The sequence below is a fragment of the Numenius arquata genome, chromosome 8, assembly GCF_964106895.1.
Source record: "Numenius arquata chromosome 8, bNumArq3.hap1.1, whole genome shotgun sequence".
NCBI classification, from domain to species: domain Eukaryota; kingdom Metazoa; phylum Chordata; class Aves; order Charadriiformes; family Scolopacidae; genus Numenius; species Numenius arquata.
Window position 1 is genome coordinate 61,722,327 of NC_133583.1, and position 25,356 is coordinate 61,747,682.

Here is a 25,356-nt window from a genome sequence, read left to right on the forward strand (position 1 = left end):
CGTGCCAAGGTCCTGCCCCTGATGCCACCATGGCATCGGATGCTTGTTCAGCTGCCTGGGGGCAACAGGCATCAGCCAGCGCCGGGGATCATCGCCAGCCATCACCTCCTGTGGGTGATGCTGGCACGAGGAGGAGAGTGGTTCTGTCTATGAGTCAGACTCTTGTTCACAAGCAATGCCCGGGGCAAACAAAAGTCTGACCCCCAGTTGGTGACACACTTCCATCAAAAGCAATGGGAAACAGAATCATAGAAGGGTTGAGGTTGGAAGGGACCTTTCAGATCATCAAGTCCAACTGTTAACCCAGCACTGCCCAAACCACCATGGACCCATATCCCTCAGCACCACGTCTGCCCAGCTTTGAAATCCCTCCAGGGATGGCAACTCCATCACTGCCCTGGGCAGCCTCTTCCCAGGCTTGACAACCCTTTCAGGGAAGACATTTTTCCCAATATCCATCCTAAACCTCCCCTGGCACAACTTGAGGCTATTTCCTCCTGTCCCATCGTTTGTTGCTTGGGAGATCAAGACTCTAATAATAAAGATGAAATAACTTCTTACAAGGCTATTAGGCAACTTAAATCTACAAACTCCTGCTATTTACCCCAAGACTTCATGTTCTCAAAACACTGGATAGTGGTTCAATTCTAAATTTGCATTTCCTTCCTCTAGGTGCCAGGTCTGTCACCTAGAATCATAGAATTGCCTAGGCTGGAAGGGACCTTTCAGATCATCTAGTCCAACCATCCAACCACCTGGCTGGACCACATCTCGACGTCTGCTCGTTACGCTGACACGCGGAGCTGGTGCACTCACCATGATATCAGAGAATTTCCACTCCCGTTTCACCTGTCCCAGCCCTGGGGGGATGGGCCCGGAGGATGTGGGGTCGAGGATGGTTTTCACCAAACCTGGTTCAGAAGCACCCAGTTGACTACTGAGGTGAGGACATCCCACAGCAGAGCTGGAGCTCAACATCCCTTTGCCATGAGGTCACTAGTGAGGCAAGCAAGGGGGGAAAGGTGTTTGCCTAAAACTGTCACTCCATATATGCACAACTTTGCATGAGGACATGGCCTTGAGGAGCCTCATTTCTGCTGCCGGAGTCCAGGATCCCAAAGGGACTCAAATCAAACCTCCCAGGAGGCTGCTTTGTCCCCGCAGCAAAATGATGAAGAAGGAATCAAATCTAAGTTTGAGTCTAATCTTACGGTCAATAATACATTAGTTATGTTTTAAATTAGTTTCTAATGTATGTCATTATCATAAATTGCCCCATGTTTGGGCCAGGTCTGGGCATGTCCTCTCACTGAAGTTAAACAAAAACAATCACACTGATTTTCCACAGCTGTTAATGAATTGCAGAGTGATGTTTCCAGGATTCAGGGGATTTAACAGTACAGTGCAGCGTTGAAGGAAATAACTGGGTTGGCCTGTACAACCCCCATGTAAACAGATGAAATTCTCACAAGTGTGGTGAATCTGGTTTCCTATTGCGCCATTGCACTTACTAGTTTTGGGGTTGTATTTCTTTGTCTTTTTTCCTCCTGGAAAGAAGAGTCATCAAATAATATCTAAAGCAACTATACCTAAACCCCTATTTTTCAACTAGCTTGTCTCTAAGCTTCCAGTGTCTCGTACCTGTACCCACACCTCTACCAGGAGTTGGGATATCATATTTTCATCACTTTTCTTCTGCAACCTGGCATGTCACCATCATGTGGATTTCTGCCCAGCCACCAACAATCCCTTTGCATGTTTCCAACTTTGAGACTAAAGGCATGTTTGGTGTAAAATCAAATCAGGCATTTTCTTTTTCAAAGTCTTGTGCAAGTTCATCGCAAGCTTATTTTTTTCAGTCTGCCCTTCTCCTTTTTGGAGGATTACCTTCCAAATCAAGATATACGTGCCATTCATTGTACCTCTTGAAGGTGAGAATGGCACTTCTAAAGGAATCATCTGAGAACATAAAAAATCTAAAAGTCTTGTGCCTTCGCAAGAAAGAAATTTCAGATAGTTTCGAACCATCAGATCTATCCAAATGCAGTACAAAGACAAAAGAAAAGGGTTTAGACATACTTTAAGAATAAGGGTATAAAAGATTAAGTTGTTAAGCCTCCGTTAGCTCTCATGAAGGGCTGACATGGAGCGATCCCCTCTCCAGAACCACGCAACTCCCAACGTCAAAGGTCGTCCCTGTTCCGATGGCCAGGCCCTTTGGATGGGGCACTCTGTCACAGGGACACCTTTGTTCCCCGAGAAGATAACCATAAAGCTGAAACTATGAATTCCAGAAGGAATAGCTCTGAGGAATCCGAACTTTCTTCTCTGTTAACTAGATTCAAGCAGTTTTTTCCTGATTTAGTGCAACGCAAAAAAGACACGTTTTCAATCAGGAGTAATTAATTTAAAAATGAGTTCTTTGAAACACTTAGTGCAGTATTTGACCATGTCTAACACTGAAGGAAAGGCATTTAACTAATTCTACTAAAAACTAGTCGGGTAAAATAAATGTGGTTTTTCGTATTGCTTTGGATTAATTCTTTAATTCCCCCATGTGATTTAATCTGAAATACTTCAGTCGCTATGTAGCTAACTAGGCAAATACTTCACACCAGAGAACATATTCCACAATTATTCTGTGATTATGAATGATCCATGAGCAAGCTGCAATGTTTAAAAACCTGCAATCTATTCCGGTCTTTGTCATGGTGATTTAAACCCTTGAATTGTAGAGCAACTTCTCCACATGAGCCTGTGAAATATTACTCACTAGTCATATACATTGCACCTAAATTACATCAGGTTTTATTACATCAGGTTTTATTTGATCAGGATTGAAAGGCCTAATCCAAACACGCCTGTAAAATATCTGTGGAAATCATGCTATGACTTATATGGAAGTATATTTTTGCACTTAGATAATATTTTTCTTTCAGTATAGAAACAACAACAAAACCTATTGACAGCATTTTGGTCACTCTCCCAAACATTCCCTTATCCAGAAAAGTGGAGCAAGACTGAATCCACACCTGGTCTTTCTGTGCCCTCTTTCCAGTCTCATTAACGATGGTGCCTTAATGAACGCCTGGCCATCATACATACCCTCTCTGCCCATAGCCCCGACCTCGGCTCTGCTCCCTGGGGCTGGGGCTGGACCAGACACGGAGTGTGGGAAGATGCTGCTGCATCCGGCAGATGCTGCTTCTGCCATCCCACCAGCACCGGCTTTGGGTGTCTTAGACAGAAGGGATTGCATGGTCCTGGTCTCCATGGTAGGGCACAGACCAAAACTGGCCAACATTAACTTCAGTGGGAATTAAAATATCCCTTGCAGCAGCCCTTTGTCTGCATCTCCAAATGCCACCCCCTTTTCCCATTAATCCACGTCCGTGTCGGTGAGACCCAGCACTCTGAGCTCGATGCCATTGCTGGGGGGGTATGACAGACCTTCCAGCATCCACCTTTGATCTCATGGCTCTCCTCGTCCAAGCGAATTGGATACTTCACTCCTGTTTAAAGACGCTGCTTGGCTTGCTTCCAGAACTTCTAAAATTTGTACTAGAGACTTTCAATGTAAGATGAACTGCTTTTTTTATTATAAAAACTGTCAAATGTTTGAATTGCCACTCTGCATCCTATCATTTTTCATTTCCTCTAATCTATACCAATCACTAAGCTTGCAATGCTGCTGTCATGTTCATTTTTTCCCTACATAAGAACAACTTTATCCTATAACAACTTCTCTTTGCAATGGAATAGTTTAAAAAAAAATAAACCCAGTGATACACATTTCTCATTACTTACAAATCAGCAACTTGCCAAAATGGTCCCAAACAGACACTCCAGTAATTCCAATCCACCAGCTAAATATAATTAGTAACCTCACATCTTTTTCAAAAGGCATGGGCATCACTTTACAATGCATTATGGGGACCAAAGACAAACTGTCTTATAAATCCAATATCAGTAAATGAATCAGAAGAGCAGTAATTACCAGCAATTGGTGCAGGTTAGCAGAGCATCTCCAGCTGCCGAAGGACCATATTAGCGGGTTAGGGCTTGCCACACCTCGGTAGCAACAGCAACATTACTGCTCTAAGAAGCATCTTTCTTCAGGTGCTTCGTGTTCAGATGACAAGCCCAATTTTTCTCTGTTTTCAGGAATGGAAATGGAGGACCACACGGCTTGGCTTCAGATAAAAGCCAAATCTAGTGACTGTCAGACCTGCACTGCTTCTTTCCATGAACTGGCACAAACCCTGCTGTGCACAGATATGGACCAAGGAAGAGCATGATCTTCTGCAAGCAGAAGAATTTGCAACACAAATTAAGAGCTTTCTGAAACTCAAAGAAATGCTGCAACTTTCTCAATTTCCACAGAAATTGAATTTTTTTCATATAGCGTTCACATACCCTGCACTGGTGAGGCCACAACCGGAATACTGCATCCAGTTCTGGGCTCCCCAATTCAAGAGGGACAGGGAACTACTGGAAAGAGTCCAGCGAAGGGCAACGAAGATGATTCAAGGATTGGAGCATCTCCCTTATGAGGAAAGGCTGAGAGAGCTGGGACTCCTCAGCCTGGAGAAGAGAAGGCTGAGGGGAGACCTTATCAATGCTTATAAGTATTTAAAGGGTGGGTTGAAGGAGGAGGGAGCCGGACTCTTTTCAGTGGTTCCCAGTGACAGGACGAGGGGCAATGGGCACAAGCTGGAACATGGGAAGTTCCACTCAAATATGAGGAGAAACTTCTTCACGGTGAGGGTGGCAGAGCCCTGGAACAGGCTGCCCAGGGAGGGTGTGGAGTCCCCTTCTTAGGAGATTTTTCAAGACCCACCTGGATGCAGCCCTGAGTAACATGCTCTGACATGCTCTGGGCAATCCTGCTTCAGCAGGGGAGTTGGACTAGATGAGTCCCTTCCAACTCTAAAAAATTCAGTGAAATTCAGTAAACTGACTATAGAAATCCTTTCCACCTTCACAAAGCTAGGCACAGGTAATTGTGCTATCACCGTCTGCCCATCTCTCCTGCTGACCTGTGAACCCATTTGCATCAAATCCCAGGGAAGGATGGGATGTTGACCGAAGAGAACTCCATGAAAACAAGAAGAGACACCCTATCAATGCTTCCAGACTGCGAAAGGCAGGAGCAACTCAGCCTCCTCCGTCTCCTTTGGACAGACAGCACCGAGCTGCAAACATGGTCAGGCTTCCCTAAAACTCAGCCAGGTAGGCAGCTCCAGGCTGGTCCCAGCATCTCCAAGCTGGTCCCAGCACCTCGTGATCGCAGCACCTTCTGATTCCAGTACCTCCTGATCCCGGAATTTCCTGATCCCAGCACCTCCTGGTCACAGAATCTCCTAGTCAAAGCACCTCTTGGTCCCAGCATCTCCTCCCAGAGGGCAAGACTCAAGACTTGAGAGCCGGACAGGGACTCTTTGTCAGGAGATGTAGTGACAGGACAAGAGGTAACGGTTTTAAATTGGAAAAGGGGAAATTTAGATTAGATATTAGGAGGAATTTTTTTACTATGAGGGTGGTGAGGCACTGGAACAGGTTGCCCAGAGAAGCTGTGGATGCCCCATCCCTGGAAGCATTTAAGGCCAGGGTGGATGGGGCTTTGAGCAACCTGCTCTAGTGGAGGTGTCCCTGCCCAGGGCAGGGGGGTTGGAACTTTATGATCTTTAAGGTCCCTTCCAACTCTAACCATTCTATGATTCTAAGACTCATTGAAAAGGGAGTGAGCAGAATCATAGGGAAGAACTTGAGAACATTTCAAAACGTGGGAAAAGGAGGGTTAGAGAACACAAGACCCCATTTTGTAAGAAAACAGCCTTACTTAGTAAAATGTACCCCTGAAATAGGTAAAAAGTGTGAAAATATCCCATTTGCCGTTCACTGGAAATTTAATATCAGAAAATCAGCTTTCTCGCACATTCACCATTAGCTCAAACCCAGCAATACATGACCACAGTAGAAACACAATAGCGCAAGAGAAGAGGGTCCCTATATGACACTCTAAGTTTCTAAAACCACTACTAAAATTTCCAGAAATTCAGAGAGTCTGCATGTAGCTAATTTAAGCCACGCACCAACCGCGATGGCTCCTGCATGGTTGTGCACCTGTTTGCTTTTTTTTTCAAATGCCATGAAAATTGGCAGTAACATAAAGCAATAGTACTTAAATTGCTCCTTAATAGAAGTGAAGTGAGAATTAGAACAAAAATAACACCCATATTGTGTTTGCAGATGAGAGAACAAACAAAGCGTACACATTCCTACGTTGATGTTTGAATGTTCTTATTTTTCCAGTGCAAATTAAAGCTTATACCCAAAAAAAAAAAAAAAAGAGAAACAATAGAGGAAGCATGCTTTGGCTTAATAGAAAACAGACTAAGAAGACCAGTGGTAAAACAGAAAAAGAAAATACCCTCAGAATGAAGTCTTCAGTGCTAGGGTGACCTTGGAGGTAATCAACCTCCAAGTTATTAAAAAAAACATGTACAAAGGTGGTGTATCAATCATTTTTTTTTATTACAGAACAAACTGTGGAAAGCTATGGGAGTTGGGTCAAAAACGGCTGAAGGATCTGCAAGCTGCTGATATGCATAAAGCACCACGACACTGGCCAAGGGGACGGGATGTAATTATTGTTTACAGTTCCCAGGTTCAAGTAATATTGCCGCAGAAGATAAATCAAAGCCTGACACCGAGAGCAAAAAATCAGTGACCTTGGTGGGGACAGTCTCGTTACCGGCCAGAGTCACAGCCACAGCTATTAGACCCTGTGCTGTCGGGACGAGAGGACACCAGGGGTGACACCTGCCTTTCTCACGGGCCAATGTCCTTCTGTCCAGCTTCTGTGCTCATTTCTTATTTCCATCTGAAATCAAGTGATTTTGAAACTTCTTATACTATTCTTACCACTACTAGTCAGAACACCTACCCTATTCCTACTGTTATCTTTCTTTAAAAAGATAGATAGAAAGCTTAGAAATTAACTGAAAATTTCAAAGAAAAAATTCAAATCGCTGAGGTTAATGGAGTCCAGCCAAAGACAATCATGGGACAAGCTATTTTTAGATAACCCCATGAACCCTTCTTAACTTTTCTATTGGATTTCATATAAAATTTCAGCATTTTGGATGAGATTTACCTTTGTCCATGACCTGACATCACACAAAAATGTATTACAAGAAGCAGTAAAATTAGGAGGAATTTTAACTTCATTTAATACATAGACCTTTCTCTAATATCACAGTCCTTAGTAACATTTGATCATTATCTCATGTTCCTTTCTTCCTGCTTTTAGTCTCTATTTAAAGACCACAAGAGGCCCAAAGAGGAGAAAGCCCATGGATGGCCCCTGCTGTGAGCAGCTTCTCGGCTTCAGGAGAAAGGGAAGGTGCACACAGAAAAGAGAAGGATTTTTAGATATGTTAACAATAAAGGTATAAAATATCAGCTTCTCACAACTACATTAGCTTCCATGTGTAAGGGTGATTTACAGAGATTCCTCCTCCAAAAACGCCAACTCCATTCATCAGTAAATACCCAAAATAAAGTAGCTCAGCTCAAATATTTTTTGGTGAAAGCGAGAGAAGATTACGAGGAAGAGCAGAGTAGGCATATGGCATTTTAGCAAAATTGACCATCTTCCAAACTGCTACTCGTATGTGTCTTTAGTGGTAACTGTTTTATCCAGACTTGTTTGGTACTTTGAAAAAAATATATTTTAAACAATGGAGAATGAATAAACCACCCACATTCACTACTGAAAAATCCCTTGTTCAATAGTTAATTAGTTCCAAATATTAAAGTATTTAGCCGTGACTAATGACTGAGTATCAGGTATTTTGAAGGCTGGTTCACAGCTTCATACAGCTGTACAAAAACTTCAAACACATGAGTTTTCAGGCTAAAATCAGTATCTAAATAAAAATGTAAAGCTATAGAGAAAGACTATATAAATTACAGAAGAAAAGGTAGGTTAATAGAAATGAAGATGAGATACAAGTATCTTCCCTTTGACTGTCATTTAACTCAGTTTATGTTTATTTCACTAGTGTTTTTTCTGTCTTCTGACTCACTGCCCTTCACTTGCTCCAGCTTTCCCAATTACATCCACCAACTGCCCCTCTTTCCCCATTCACACTTGCCAGGACAGGAAAGGAGGTGGTACAAGTTCACACCAACCCTAAAATTATGTTAAGCAAGAGCGGGAGCACCAATAGGACAAGTTTGGAAGATGTTCCTGGTTTCCCTCTTGTAACCCAGAGTGCGGTTTGGTTTGAGTGTCATTTCTCCTGCCTATGAACAAAGGTCCAGGCTAATTTTACTGTTATTTTGTTAGGAATGAGAGGGAAGGCTCCTACCAATTTTTTTGTTGTACCTGTGTTACAGTACGTGCACGTACCATAAGAGAAGTTAAAGGCTATACAACAGCCTGAGTCCTCATTATAAAAGAGGCCAATATGTTTCAATAATTTGGTTATCCTGGAATCCAGCCTGTAATTTCCGGCCTCTCTGTGTCTCTGTGGTTGCTGGAAACCCCCTTGCAGCCACAGCGGGCTCACGGCTGTGCTGCCCCAGCATCACCATGCCCAGGAAAACGAACTAAAAAGGACCTGGTGGAAAGCAAACATGATGAGAAACCTGACCCGTGAGAAGCAATTGAAAGAATGGGGTCTTTTGTCCAAGGGAATGCTATTTAGACACTTGGGTTTTGATCTTCATTAACAACCTGGAGAAAGGAGACTGAGAAAATAACGAATATTCACAGAACGGGAAGTGTTCTGGAACTGCCCCGTGCACAGGACAGGGATTAAATTCTCTGTATATTCTCCAACCTGGTGCATCGACATTTACAGCAGAACCTTCTGCATACAGACCCCTGAATATCCCGGACCCACTTAAGGAAAAAAGTAGGCTGGAAATATAATTTCTGTATATTCTTATATATATGTATATAAACACATGTATGTACACACACATACAATTTCCATAACCTATTGCTGGAAGTTTATAATCAAATCTTTTAATGAAAACCTTATTAGAAAACATGTAAATCAGATTGACTGTAGTTATAAGCCTCCTGTCCAGCTCTCCTCATCACCGGCTCCTCACACTGACCTCACTGGTCTCCAGTGATCGATTTGTCTCAAGACCTTTAAGAAATCGACATTTTATCAACTATTTCATCTTTTTTTTTGTCTCCTGTAAGAATAATTGTTTTAACATTTTATGTAAAGTCTTTTGTTGTGGAATAGGCTTTTGCTAGATATTTTCTGAAGACAGGATAAGGTTTGGCATTTGAGCTAATTCTCTCTTCAGCAGCCTGCATTCCTCTTCCCGCACTGGGCAGATCTTTCCCCAATTTATATATTTAATTAAAGCTTTTCAAGTCATTATTATTCAATGGTTGCTAGTGCAATTCTGCTTGCTTTCAGGTTTCATGAGGATTCAAATCATTCATGAAACCTTTCTTTCTCTCTCCCATGTTCAAATGCATATAGCCCTTTATTGGCTTCTTTGGATGCGGCAGGATGTGTTGAAGGCTCCCAGGTTGCTGTGCAATGATGGTGATTCACGTTCCTCTGCACACAAATAATGAGAAAAAGTGACAAATTACTTGATATGACGTGCCAGCAGAAGTTATCTGAAGGACTTCGCAACTTGACCTCATATTGTAAAGGCTGTGACTGTCTCCAACGATGCTTTGAAAAGTGAAGTCACCGAGAGAGGAAGAGTCCCCGTGACATTGCAATTATGCAAAGGTGACATATAAATAAAACCCTTCGGCAAAAGGAGCTGCTTTTTCATATTAAGATTGAAATAATTCTCAGATCAGGACTAAATTTTTGTGAGAACTGTCATATCAATTAGAGGTTTTATGGAAACTGAAGTCATAGATAATGTATTGAGCATAATAAACTGACATTTTGATATGCAACCAGCAGACATTAAATAAATGACAGCTGACTCCAAAAAGTCCAGAAAGATATTTAAATCAGTTACGCTGAAATGAATAAATTAAATGAGCAATTACTAGTGTGTTTGACAAAGCATGATATAACAATGCATTAAGCATATATTAGCTCAGCCTTTACTCACTGATCTTTATCTTCTTTTAATTAATGAATTTAATTGACTGGAAGGGAGATTTAAGAATGGCTCTTTACAAGTCAAGTGGGAAAACCATTTTGGATTTGGGAGAGGAGAAGCAGAGAGAGTATGCAATGGCTTATGAAACAACAGGGTGGAGCCACTATCGCTCTGTGTCTGGTGCCAAAACCTGAGAAGATCTAGGAGAGCCATTAAGAGTTGCAATTTTCACAAGGAAAAGTTTATCAAAATTAAAACAATTAAAATTCTAGCAAAACTGGACACATTCGTAAGAACTTTTCAAATCTTGGAAGAAGTTCTCCAGATAAGAAGAGCACCTTTATCTATCTGCCAGGGTCCCGAGCACCCCTGAAGCTGGCAGGGTTGGCCCCAGGAAAAGCATGGTGAGGTGGTGATCTCTGGTGACACAGAGCTCAAAAAGGACTTTCTTGGTCTTTAGGTTATTTTTCTTATATAAATTCATAAATATGTGTGTGTTTATATATACCATGCTATGTCTATAGTTTTATGTGCATATAGATTATTCCAAGAAAGTATCAATAATATTCTATGATTTTATTAAGTCAGAAGGGCAAACTATCTGAAAAGGAAGATTTATTTTGCTACTACGCATACAATCTTTACAAAGAATAAAGAGTAACTATTACCTTTTTCTTTTTTTCATCTTCATTTTCAATTGTATTTTAAATAACAACTGTTTGCAGGTTTCCCTATTTTCCGTGCCTGAGGAATAAAACATATGCGTAAACTATTTGAAAGTAGTTAAGCCAAAAAATGTCAGATGGAGATCGGTCCTAGAGTTTCTCATAGCGAATTGTGTTTGAATGGCTCGTGACTTTGCTAATAGTAGTCCGGAGGCAGTGTAAGGACCAACATCACTTGAAAGAAAGAATTCCACTAACTATAAATTAATCAAAAAAAGGAATACTTATTAGAAAGGCTATGAAAAATCAAAGATGGTTTGGTAGAGAGGAAAAATGCGTCCTTTATATACTATAACAGGTCTGGAGACTTTTCTATCACATTTTTTCAAATGTTGCACTCTATCACAATAAAAAGCAGAAATTTGCTCAGCCATTTAAGTTCCATTTCAGCAATCAGCCCGTGGGAAAAGCTCACTGTGCACTTCTTTAGCAGGCTCTACTGATGGGACACGTTGTGATGGGTAGAAGGGAAGCATCCCCATATATACTTATTTAATGTATGCTCACATTGGCTCTGGTTTATCTTTTGTTTCCACCAAACACCAAATAATAGGTCCAAAAAATGTACTCCATATCCTGAAGGTGGAATAGTCTGGAATAGAAGACCAGGGAATATGGGTGCTTAAAGCTACATCCTGCCAGTATGCCTTGTCCTTCAAACGTGTAGCTGAAGAAATATTCAATACTGCAGTGAAATGAAAATGTGAGAATATTTGTGGAATGCATACATCTTTCACAACACCTGGGTTGAGTTTCTTTATTTGTTTCTGCTGCAGATTTATTTTTTTCTCACTGTGTCTGCACAGATGTACAGGCCACCGGGGCATGTGGACGGAGAAAAGCAGTTGGTAGGAGCGTGAATTCCCGACTTGCAAAAAGCCCCACAAAATCCACAATCCCCCAAACCAAGCCTGTCAGTGTGAACACAGCCCGATAGAAGACATTGCACAGACAAAGCCAAGATGATTTTCATTAAACTCTATTTCTTGGGTGCACACTTACTCCCAGCCATAAATTTACCACCACAAAGCCCCAGCAGCTGGAGATTTGCTTCTCCTACACAGAGCATAGTTTGGTACCGCAGAACCAGTTCTCACGACTCCAGCAAACACCCAGAGTAACGTGAATATAACTCCACGAATAACTCGTTTGTTCTTGTCATGTAAATTGGGGGGGGGGGGGGGGGGGGGGACACACGACACGGACGGATGTGGCTTGAGGTTTTTTCCTAAGGAGGAAAAGGTGGTAAAACTCCATACACAGGTCTGAGTTTTGCACGGGAAGAAATACAGCTCAGGAAATATTTGGAAGGACAAGTCCTCCTCGTTCTACAGACAGGCAATGTCCACATGGAGCTGCAATTGTTACAGGGCAACTGGGAGCCTATTTCATTCCTGGCCTTTGACGAGCAAGGAAATAACATTGCCTGTCTTTATTCACAATAACTAGCTAAATGACTCAAACTTTTTAAAGGGTGGGTGAGACACAGGGACTTTGTGAAGCAGGAGCCGTCGCCCGGTTGTGTCTGACGTTGCTCGCAGACACGTCTATTACTAACCGGCCAAACAACAACATATCAAGCATTTTAATAACCCCATTAGCTGGGCAGCTTCTTAGCATCACACCAGAGGGTCTAGAATAACAAGCTTATATAAAGCTCCAGTTACATTAAATATTAAAATATTGTTAAATATTAAAACAAAACTTCTGAAAGATAAAAGCGAAGCAAAAGTCACAACCCATTATTTTACTTAGTTCTGTCTCAAAGCATTTTGTAACAGGAACGGCCCAGGCACTTTTGAAAACCCAACGGATAATAGCGGGCACTTAATTATAGCGCTAAACATCGCCTTCCTGTTGACTGAAGAGGAGACAGGACCCAATAACTTTTATTTGCTTGACAAATTCATCTTCCTTTTCTCTGTCCTGCTGAGTAAAAAACACACTGGACAAATGAGAAGGAGCACCAAAGAGAGCAATGCCTTTGAAATTCTGCCACCAACCCGCTCCTCTGCAGTGGCAGTTTTTTTCTTTCAGGGAAAAAAAGCATCCTTTCATTTCTGTATGTTTAGTGAGGCTGATCAAATCCCTGCCCACTAAATGAGGGTGGAAGACAAAACAGGGTGAAGTCTGTGAAGCCTTCCCCCAAAATGAAGGCTGTAGGTTCAACGGCAAGAAGCGCATAGATCACAGGGGAAAGATTTTATGGGATTATTGGACTCATACGTGCCCCTCTCCTGGCAGCCGTGGGCACCCAGGAGCTGGCAAATGGCTCTTCATGAGAAGAACCAGGCAGGTCTCTGCGGACTTTAATGGGACAGGGAATGGAGAGGGGACAGGAGAGAGAAAGGGGAGGGAGATACAGACGAAAGGCAAGGGAAACACCAAGCTGAAAGTATGAGGAGCAGAAATGCTGCTCTTTCCAGCAGAAGACAATAAGTGTCCTTGTGGAAGGGCTGGACACAAAAAGGGAGACCTCAAATCATTCAGGAACCAAAGTTGAGGGTCTCTAAACCTCAGAATAATTTGAGGAAGCATCCAAGCAAAAATACATATTATCATCATTTATTCAGAATTAAATCATTATGCCTTTTAAAATTGTATTCATGTGTTAAGATGTGTTTCCTCCCTAGTAGCTGTGATTTTTCAAAACCTGCTCTCAGCCAAACATCCCAGAGGTTGCTCCACCACTAAAATACACTGTGTTTTGGGGGAACCAACATATGTCAACCGGTAAGAGAATGAAGACCACGATACCAGCTCAGAACCTGCGTCCTCCTGAATGTAGTGGAACGTACGGGATCAAGCCAGAGGAACTTTCACAAGGACCTCAAGCCAGGGAGAAGGAGGCTTTCCAATGCGGCACCGTGCCGGGCACAGACATCACCTTCCACCCCTCCCGGGCCAGCAGCAAGCTTTCTAATTACAAATGCTATGCTCTGAAATTGGATAAATACGCCTAATTGGCTTTTGGTTGTTTGTGCAAAGATAGGGGGAAAAAAGCACATTTGAAAGATGGTAAGAATAAAAAGTAAACAGGATCTACAGCACCTCTCGGAATAATTGTACCTTTCTTCATCTCCCGGGGTAACCATGGTAAATAACTGCTCTGTGCTCGGCACAGCAATTCGCTTGCATTAGTCATTCTTGATGCTGAATTACCTTTTCGCAAACAACCAGTTTGCAAACAATTAAACTATCATAAAAATGGGATTTTTTTCTCCCCAGAAAGCTTTGGGATATGGCATGTTGATGGCATTTTTCAAATTTTCACAGGAATCCTTCCTTTGCTTGGGCAGCAAATACCAGTGGTCACCACTGCTCACACAAAATTATATTTTATTAAAATTACAAGAGAAGAAAAAATAATTCCAGGTACAAGGTGGGCTGACCCCTTCAGTAAGGGTGGGGTGAAGCCAGGACACCAGAAGATGCTACCCACCCAAACCATCCTCCCCAAAACTGCTCTCCTGTGTTGAAAAACGAACTCTCCCAGACACAGGACTTTCCTCCTTTGTTGCAAAGAAAATATTAGGATACTAGAAAATATTAGCAGAGAAATTAGGAAGAAATTTCTTCCCTGAAAGGGCTGTCAAGCCTTGTAAGAGGCTGCCCAGGGCAGTGGTGGAGTCGCCATCCCTGGAGAGATTTAAAAGCCGGGCAGACGTGGTGCTGAGGGACATGGGTCAGTGGGGGTTTGGGCAGTGCTGGGTTGATGGTTGGACTCCATTATCTGAAAGGTCCCTTCCAACCTAGACAATTCTATGATTGTATGAAAAGAAAGGAATTTGTTGATATCAGATCCTGAGAAACTTAACACAGAGGCGCAGGAGTCTGCTCCTAAATGTGCTTTCTGTTACTAAATCAAAAAATAGTTAGAAAATCCTCCCCCCGTGGTTTATTTTTTTTAAATACTTCCAACAAATCAGAGAGAAACCAGGCAGGCATTGACCAGTTGGGTCCCGGTGCTCTCCAAGCACCGGGGAGACTCAGGCTGGTGGGAACATGAGCATCGCTCCATCGCCAAGTGTACTGGGCACAAGGCCAGTGGAGCTGCAGGACACTGCCTTCCTTTTGCTTCCTTACAGCAGATTTATCTCCTGATGGAATTTTTTAAAATATATATATATATATATATTGAAAACTGATTTTTTTATCACCGCTGCATGCTTACAGGGAGACAGTTTATAGATCCAGAGCCACAAATTGTGCCATAATCAAACTGGATTTGTGCAGACACCCTATCACTGACAGGACATACTATTTATATCCAGAGTATACTGCTTTTATGTAAGGAAAGCTTTGACTTCTGTGTAAGCAACAGATATAATAAACTTTTTTGACTTTGCTGTTGCTAGGTTTCATTGTTCAATCCTGTTTCCATCGTAATTTGTATGATACGGGAGAAAACTGTATCTCACATCACCCAAAGCAAGGTATTTCTTAGGAGCTCCTGAACTTTTGGTACCGGTGCAATTTCATTTTTTTGCACCTCACAAATGACTCCCGTAAATGTATCTAAGCTTGGAAATCAGAAACAATATCCACTTCCTTCAGCACCATACATCTAAGTTTGTGAAGTGTGATGTGGAAACCAAAACCCTGGTAGCAATCAGGAGGGATTTACCAGACTGAAGTTACAGAGGACACAAACCACCCGTAAATTAGATGCATACTGTGTTTGTTATTGTTACCTTTGAAAAATGGAGCTGAACTACAAAAGGGTCATACATGTTGGCTTCAAGAAAGTTCCTTTTCTGGCAATTTTCTTCTCTGTTTCGATTTTTTTTCTGCAATTTCAACATTAAACACCTACGGTGGCGCTGCCTTAGGTTATATATTCCTTACTTCACAACAGGAAACAAATTCTCTAAGTTCTTCTACAAATATTGAAAGTGTGAACACTGTAGTGTGGCACTCTCTTTCGTTTCCTGAATCATATATTTTCTGAGCTCAGCAGAGGCTGTGCAGTTTATATGCCTCTCCTCCTTTCCCAAACAGGAGCACCGGTTGATTTACATGGATGAGGGGAATCATGGCTTCCTACGCCCTGGCAGGAGGTGAGCTGGGGAGAAGCCTCATGGATGGACCAAACAAGCCAACAAATGTGGAGCTGATCAGAAAAATCTACAAAGCCTGTGGTCAGAAACACTTTGAACCTGCAGGCAATGCATTTCCCTTGACTCCTCCTCCTCTATGGCTGACATTCAATCAGAATTTTTGACTGTGTATCCTGAAACCAGCTCTCCCTCGGTAGGTTATTTTACCTTATTCCTCATCAGAACACTGAGCGTATTTGCCTGGAAGCCCCCGCTCTGCCTTCACCGGCCACGGGCTCCATCGGCAGCTACAGCCAACTCTGAAACCTACTGACAGCTCTCCCGGGGCGCAGGAACCCACATGCTTGGGAGAAGTGCAAGGAGACAGCAGCAGGACGATCCACATCAGATATCCTTCATGATTACAGGTGAGATCTCTATTAGCCTGCTGAGGAGCTGCAGATGGAGCCTTGTGCCCTCGGGGCCGTTCACCGGGAGGTTGGTACCACGCATCATGCACTTGCGGTCCTGCCGCAGACCTGCCATGTGCAAGTCTTGGAGCCCTCCTTAAAATATAGCAACCTCATATGACAGGCAGAAAGGCCACTTGGGGTCAAAAGCCACTATATTTACAAAAAAGGCTACGGGCACTTGCATTTTATTACATGATTTTCTTACTTAAGGCCTCAGTGATTAAATATGATGTTCTCGAAGGAGCTGTGATTTGCCCTGAAGGGCTGCCCAGGCTACTCTGGGTGAGCAAGTCTTTGTAAAGCCTTTGTGTAATCCACCACAGCAAGGGATAATCATGTGCGCAATACACAGAAGTCGGAACAGAGTGGTTGGAAATTAAACAGCATTTCCAAGAGACTTGTATTTTCTACCATTATGTATGTAATTTCTAGCATGATGGCAAAAAGCCAATGGCAAACCTCATGGCTTGCTTCTACCAGCATGAAGAGGTATTTTAGACTGAAGAAACCAACAGCTGGCTGTAGAAAGACAGTGCAGCTCTCAGGTACACCGACTATAGAAATTAGAGAGCATACAGTGTTTATCGCCTGAAAATAATTCAATAACAGGCATATCTGTCTGGCCTTCACCCAACAGAGCTCCAGTGGACATGGTGGAGCTCATGTCCCTTCAGCCTTCACATCTGACACTGCCCTCCATCAGGTAGGCTTCTTCTGGTATACACCAGCGAACAGTGGTGTCTGATGCATGAGGAATGGATGCCTTATCAAAGATTCATTAGCTGACAGCCCACAATTGGCCTGGCGAAGGAGCCACATGCAATACAACCCTGCCCAGATCAGGCTGCTTCAGCTCCCTGGAACAAAGCTTTCCCTGAGCCCCGCACTGGAGACTTCCCAAAAGCGCTTCCGAGAGGCAGCGGCTGGGTCTGGGCACTCACAGTGAGCCATGAGTTGTGACGAGCAAACACCAGAGAAATTTCCCAGAAATTCAGATTATTGAATTATATGCATTGAAAAAGCCTTTAGTTAAAGCACAACCCACTAATTTTTGAAAATTCAGAGACAAAAGTAGAGGTAATATTATGCTCCAAGTATTATTTTATTACACAGATATGAGTATCTGTTTCTAACTGGAAAGGAGGATGATTCGGGAAGCTTGTCCTTGTACCGGGTTTATTGGCAGGTCTCTCATTAGATACAGCCGCTCCTGTGAGCATCCTCTCCCAGCCCTCACCCACCGTGGCTGCACAGCACCAAATGGTCAAATACTTATGGGCAGCACATTGGAAAGACACATTTTTCTGTTCATTTTCCTTTCTTTCCCTCAATGTCTCTCCCTTTTTAATCTTCTTCGGTGCAGAGCAGTTATAACCTGATTAATTAAGCTGACCACTCCACTGAGATTTTGTAAATTGGGTTATAAGCTGAGCAATTAATAACCGTTATAAGTAGGAGTATAAATTGGCGCTCCACATTTTGGTACGAGGTGCAGGCAGCTCCTCTCCTCCTGTCCCGGCTCTCCTGCCCCGCAGAGCTCGGCAGTGCTGGACCGTGCCCCGTTCCCTTGATTTTGCCGAGTCCTGACCTGAATTCCGATGGGAAAGGGAAGTGCTGCCTCCCCACACTCCACGGTTTCCCTTCAGCTCACTGCCAGAACGCTGGCTGCTCATTTCAGCTCTTACAGAAAATGCCTATTCAGATCACACAGATCTTTTACGTAGCTGTACATCACTATTTTACATTCTTACTGTGTATTTTGAAAAAAAAAGGACACATTTAACTCAACGGTATTTATTTCCTAAGCCTGAAAATATGAATTTACTGTGAATTTCCTTGTGCATGTAGTATTTCATTCATTACTGCAGTCCTTGGCGTAGCAAGTCCTTTCATTCATTTACCCAGCCCTTGGCCCAGCAAACTGACACAAACCCAGCAGATTCACCTCAGAAACAACAGTTTACCTACACTGAGATCCAATTTGGCTTCCAAATTCCCCATGGTGTCCTTTGACTGATGTGCCTTGTGCTGTTTGAAAGACCTTTCAGAACACTTCAATGCTGTGAAATAAGGATTCGGATGACCCTAATTTGAGAGGACCCGTCCCACTGCAGCTTCTCGTCACCCTCTTGGGGACCAGCCACAGCACCATGGCATCCATGGCAGAATGTCCTGCATCCCCCTCCGGGCCTGAAAACACACCTGGAATACTTTTTTTTAAATCTCTCTCTATTTTTTTTTGCTTATTTGTTTGTTTGATGGTTTGGTTTGGGGGTTTTATTGGTGTTTTTTTTTTTATTTTCTATGTAATAACAAGGGACATATTTTTTCTCCCAGTGAACAACTGGTGTTCTACAGACCTATATGTTTGGAAACGCTGCCACCCCCAAACAGTCCTAGCGTGGGGAAGTACAGGATGACACAGTTATAAGGATTTTATTTAATCTTTCTCAAAATAGAGGAACTGGCTGGTTACTGTGAACACAGGTGCACTTTTTTAGTAACTTGCTGAGGCTGTCACACACCCCCAGAAAAGTGTTTCAAAAATTCAGATGTTGACACGTGGTTGCGAAGAATCTCATAAGAACGCATTTACAAATCTCTCTACTCTGGTGAGAAAGTAATAATTAAAGAGGGATTCCTCTTCGTGTGGAAGCAATGTTGGGTTTGAAATAAAGCCGCTCTTAGGTATCACTGCAAATTTATCAGAGCTCGTTGACTTCATCTGTTCCCAGAGAAGGAGAACCCAGAGCTCTGGGCAAGCTGTTGGCATTTATAACCCAGTGCTCTCATGGCGCTGGAAAACGGGAAAACCCGGGGGTGGTGAGGATGCAGAAACCTTCATCTCCAGATCGCGGTCCCTCAGGGCCCTCTTTGTGACAAAGTAGCCTTCGCCCACACATGCAAAACTATGGCATTTGAGCACTTGGCAGAGAAGCAGAGATTTTAGTCCCAGTCCTTTTAGAAAACTTTATGCTTACTCACAGAAAAAAAAAAAAGTCTTTGTAGAGCTGTCTTGACAACGGGAACGGCTGTGTTTCCAGTGCCAAGGGTAATCCCTGCTCAATTACTTCCCATTTACTGGAATAGCAACCCAGAGAAGTCATTGCATGGAACACAATGTGACAGCGCTGCAGACATACTGCTTTTGTATAATTAAAGCACAAGAAAGACTCCTCTTATAAGTTTAATACACAAGTCAGTTCCAATCTGGTACAACGTGATTGTTTCCACATGATGTTTTTCTCTTATGCTTTGAGTTATCTCAAAGAAAAAACCCCAACTTAGGGAATTTGGGACAGTATCCTGAGCTGATAGTAAGCATCATATCACCAAAGTCACTAATTAACGTCAGACTAGAATTTGGCCCACCTACTAATTTAAATTCATCCAAGTAATACATTAGTTTTTTACCAACTAAAAATTAATCTTAATTTGCAATGCAGATAAAGATATGTAATTTTATTTTTTTAAGATTTCCTGGAAACCTTCATACATATTGGAAACCTTCATAGTTACATCCAGCTCCAAAGATCACATGCATCCTGGTTTCTCACAGCTTCTACTCTTATTCAGAGCTACCATCTTTAAAATAGATACAGATCTAAACATGTTTTATATGGAATGCCTTTCCGTGTTAGTGTAAATGTAATTAACATGATGCATAAATTGCCTGCAAGCAGAGGGAGCTCTGGCTCTTCTGAGAGCAGACTTGGTGGCTCAGATCCTGGGGGATCAAATCATGACCTGGACAGTGCCAGCAGATGGGGCTCAGCCAACCTGTGTCTCCCCAAACCCGTCCCAGGGGTCCCCAGCTCTGGGAATGACCTGATGGCACGTCCCTGGTCCCCGATCCTGGCCGCAGTGATGGCAGAACCCACCCACTCAGCCCCCACGCCAGCCCCACCCTCGACCCTGGATATTTTTTCATGCCAGTTCTGGAAATAAAAGCTGCCAATAGTTACTAAAGAAAATATTTCCAAAGAACAATGGGAACTTTACACGACCATCTGTAGAAAATACCTTTGTTAAATACCAACTATTCTGTGTGACATGCAAAAGGGACTCCATCACTCCTTGATGCCTAATAGAAAATGGAATAAATTTGCATTTGAGCCCATTTCCCAACATGTAAGTGAAGGAATTATACCTGCTTTGAGGACAAACGTCCCTGAGCCACTCGGACACAGGCTGAGGCTCAGCTCACATCGCTCCCCACCAGGTGAGTGACAGGAAAAGCTATGGCTGGACCACTACCTACCCGCCCGGCTGGCCACCCAACTGCAGACCTACCGGCCCACAGCAAGACCTGGAACCATCTGAAAAACCTCACTTTGTTTTTAAAAGACTGCATGGTTGAAAGTAATTAGCATTGCTGTTACGAAAACGAACACATAACTTTACACAAAACTTTTCTTCCTACTCACAGTCATGTAACCCAAGTACAGAAATCAGTTAACAGTTCTGTCCTCAGGAGGCAAAATGAAGCTCTGGTATATCTGTGTTTACTCTGTAGACAGTGCCAAGGATAACCTACCGAGAATTAACACAACATGCCTAACACCGACTTTTTGTAGTGATATCAAACCCCCTCAACATATTAGTACCTGGCGCCAGTGCTCTCTGCTCCCCCTTCTGGGCTGTCCCACCCCAGGGCCAGCAAACCCTGCTGTGTCACATTGCTGAAAAAGTCAATTTTCAGTAAAAAAGTTGTTGCTAGGCAAGTGCTCCACCTGCCTAGAGCAGGGAGACTGCGGTGACTCCCATACAGTCTCTTTGGCCAAACCCAAAGCTGATACAGGACTGAGCTGGAGCTTCCTCTGGAGAGAGGGACAGCAGAAAGCTGCCGTCCCTCCAGTAGCATCATGTGCATCTACCAAAGCCACAGAGTCACAAAGAGTGTCAGGGATTGAAATGTAGGTGACATCATTGGCAGAGCAATGCAATAATAAATCTGACAAGTAGAAATAATTTGACTTACAAAATTTCAAAATTATTATAAATAATAATTTTATTATTAGCCTGGAAGAGGCTGCCCGGAGAGGTGGTGGAGTCTCTGTCTCTGGAGACATTCAAAACCCACCTGGACACGTTCCTGTGCAACCTGCTCTGGGTGGACCTGCTCTGGCAGGGGGTTGGACTAGATGATCTCCAGAGGTCCCTTCCAACCCCACAGCATTCTGGCATTCTGTGATTTTTTTTAATTGTTAATGCTTTACAACGTGAATTAAGAACTTTTCTGTTTGCAAAATTTTAAATGTGGTTTTATACCTATTATTGAAAAACACACTTTTTATAGGAAAAATTTTCTTATAAAACCACTTAGCAAGAACCCATTTTAACAGAGAACAGCCAAGGTTGGAAAGAGCTCTGGAGATGTGCTCGAAGAAGGGTGAGCTGCAGCAGGGGGGTCAGGACTGTGTCCAGGTGGGTTTGAACATCTCCAAAGATGCGGCTGCTGCAACCTGGGAAACCTGTTCCGGTGTTCAAGCATTCTCTGTGTAAAATGGGTTCTTCTCTTTCATTACATAAAGTAAACCCACTGTCCTGAAAAAAAAACCCACACCACCAAAGAGTTTCATGGGGACATACCAACAGAAAGCCCCTGAATAAAACTAAATCAGCTTTTTGATCAAATATGGCAGAAAAACTGACGTCTGCCATTAGTTTGAGGCAATATTTTCACTGAAGGCACAAATTAGGCAGCATTTGACTGTATATAAAAGAATGTAATCAGGATTATTAAACACTTTGAGAGGGGGAAAATACCATTCCTCTTATGGAAGAATTTCCTTGAACGTATCACAAGTTGAATTAGGGTGACCAACTAAACATACAGTCAAATTTTAAAATTATACCCCAAATTAAGTACATGTACCTAAATAAATGTATCTGATACTGCTTGTAAGAATTAACATGCCTTTAACCAATTGCTGTTAAACCCCTACAGGCTCTAGAGCTAAGTATGAACGCAATTTCCCCTCCAACAGACATAATGCTGTTCCTCACTGTTTTCTAAATATTTAAGTATTGTTTGTTTTGACCTCAGAACCACCTGACTGAAATAAGACTTTTCCTTGATGTTCCAACTGAGTAGAGCAAGAAATACTTGTCATTTGCTACAGGATATCTACATATTCAAAGCAAAAAAGAAGAGCAAAATGACAACCAGTAATGAGTTCAATACACATTATAATCACACTGGATTACAGAGATGCATTACATTAGAGCTTTTACAGTATGGTTAAAACCTTCTAAAAGTAACACACGTGCTAAAATAACAGCTGGAGAACAGCTGGATACTCAAGACAAAAGGTACTGAAGCATAGTAATAAATCATGAAACCTACATGTCTGACACTGACTTGATCAGGAAAAATGAATTGCTGGGTACAAAGTGTAATAAAGAGAGGTGCCAAGAAATAGTCACATCTGCCAGTAATAATTTGAAGTTGAAATATAATCATACACAATATATATGATAAATAACATGGGACAAGGTCTCCAGCGACAAAGGTAAATAATAAGTTTATGTGTAAATAAGGATTTACACTGAAGCTGTGAAATAAGACTAGAGAGATACTGTAAATATTGTCCATTCCTGATGATGACTTTAATTTCTCAGACAAATAACTTCTAAGGTTTCCCGTGTATTTTATGGATCAGGAACCAATACCTTTTCTATCTCCAAAGTTTCAATATAATGCACTCTTCCAGCCAGTGGCCACCACTCAATGTATTTGACAATGAAATAATGAGTAAAAAATGAATTATTGATATAATTGGGGATAATAATAATGGATATAATATGGGATGATCTCCAGAGGTGCCTTCCAACCCTGACCATTCTGTGAAAGTCATGAGCGTGCCGCTGTGAAGACACTGCTCCCGGAAGAAACCACAGTCTGCACCGTTCCACCCATCGTTCCTCCTGCAGAACCAACCACCAGTGCCCCCCACAGCCCAGCATCGCTGCAGAGGGAGGGAAGGATCGACGCCAATTCAGCCATTGAGACCCCTGGTCCCTGGACCACCACAACCAGTGTACCCACTGCCCACCTCCAGTTTTTGGGAAGAAGAAGAAACATGCATCATCTTCACAAGTTGAAGGGTCCATGTAAAAGGCTTGTGCTGCCTGAACCCTTGCAGCGGTGCCATAATGACATGCCATAAAGGAAGCTTGAACACGGCATCTTCAGGAAACAGAATGCTTGTTACTGTTCCTACTGAAGGCAATATTTGTCTCAAATTAAACCAGTCAGCTTCAACAAGAAGCTTCAGGGAAGAACCCAGAATGCCCTATGTGAAACTAAACTGCAAAATGCAAAATATTACCCAGTATTTCAACCATTGTCAATATATAACTGCAAAGAAATAAAATACCACTTTGATATATCTAGCTTTTCAAGCTGAGTTCAATATAGGTAAGATTATCTATGCCACAGGGCTGTGATTTTTTGCAGCCTAATTATTATTACTCACACTTGAATTTCATTGGTAACGTTATAAATATTTAAAGAACGTTTTACGTTAAATGTGCAAAATTGCCTCTGTATAGAGCAGGAATGTGACTGCACTGAAACTGCTGTACATCCTCAGATGTTGAGTTCCAGCAGTCAGTCTGCTGCCATAAATAATCCGGATGGTTATGGCCCTTAAAAGTCAAGGCAAAATTAAAGATAATATGGGAAAAAAAATGGAGCCACAAGACTAAGCACCACAAATGTCAGGCAGGGAGGGGCGAGGGGTGTATTTGGAGAGACGGCGACAGGCATCTCACCTGGGGAGCAGCCGGCGCTCACCGGTGGCCCCGGCAGAGATCTGGGTAACCTACAGCCTGGGAGGATCAGGGTGGCAAAATAAACTCAGGAGTCCATGAGAAACATGGGGGGACACTGCCCTTTTTGTGCTGCGATGGGGGTCTCACCACACAGGCTGTCGGGGATCCCGTGCGACGCAGAGACGGGTGGTTAATGGAGCCTTAATCCCACACACTACCCAGATTATCTGACAAAATATTGCATTATGGATTTCACAGTGCCTAAAACAAGTGACCTTACCCCAGAGCCCCAGGCAAGTTGTGCTGGTCCCAGTGGTGGCAGCCGCTGGTGAGGGGTGCGGAGCCACAGATGGCTCCAGGGGGTTTATGGGATCAGCAATTCCCCTCATCAGAAGAAAGGAAACCTGCACCTCTGTAGTTACATGAATGGCAAAGTGCCGTGCCCTCAGAGAAACTTTGGAAGTGGGTACATTTTGGATTTTTTAGGCCCTGTTTGAGTAGGAGAACAAAAATCATACTTCTTAATAGATGTACAGATGAAGATAAGTAGACCAAAAATACAATAAAAAAACCAGCAGAACTCCAGGAGTAAAGTTTTAAGAACAGTATGTACAATGGAAGAAAAGCTCCCTGAGGAGCATTTGTTGACATCACTAGGGTTTCCAAACCTGACCTCCACGAGCACACATCAGAACTAGGAAAGTCCCGAGTCCCGGATGCTACTGAAGACTCAAAACCCGAGTCCTGGATGCTACTGAAGCCCACGTGGCCTGAGGTGCCACATGGGGACTGGCACCTCCATCACCGGCCATTCCTGCCTCACTCAGACCTCGCCACCGAGTTCTCCTAAACCAGGGTTCACACTGGGAAGTGCACCACGCTTCAGGCATTGGGAATCGGATTAAATTGCTGTCACGGATGATCTTTGTCCAAAACCGACATGAACTACCCCTTGCTCTGAACTCCATTGGAGGTCCTGACCTCCAATGCCAAGGCTCCCGTCCCTGTCCAATGCCTTGGAGAAGAAGCAAGACTCTTCAGATGTGAAATAAAGCTCAACAGAAAACAAACGCTGGTGTAAAGCAATTTGTACAGGCAACAGAGAGTGGTTGCCCGAGTCCTAGATGTAACAAGGCACGCTTCAAAGAGAGCCATCATTAAACCTGGGGCTGAGGGCTCAGCACTGATTGAAATCTGACTAATTGGGTCCATCAGTAAACAGGCAGAGACTAG

At 42.9% G+C, this 25,356-nt stretch overlaps 1 protein-coding gene across 2 annotated transcripts in view; it reads right to left on the minus strand.

Moving 5' to 3' along the window:
- The window catches only part of NEGR1 (neuronal growth regulator 1), a 278,245-nt gene that overhangs the window by 198,663 nt on the left and 54,226 nt on the right, over positions 1-25,356 (minus strand). The gene's annotated exons all lie outside the window — the stretch shown is intronic.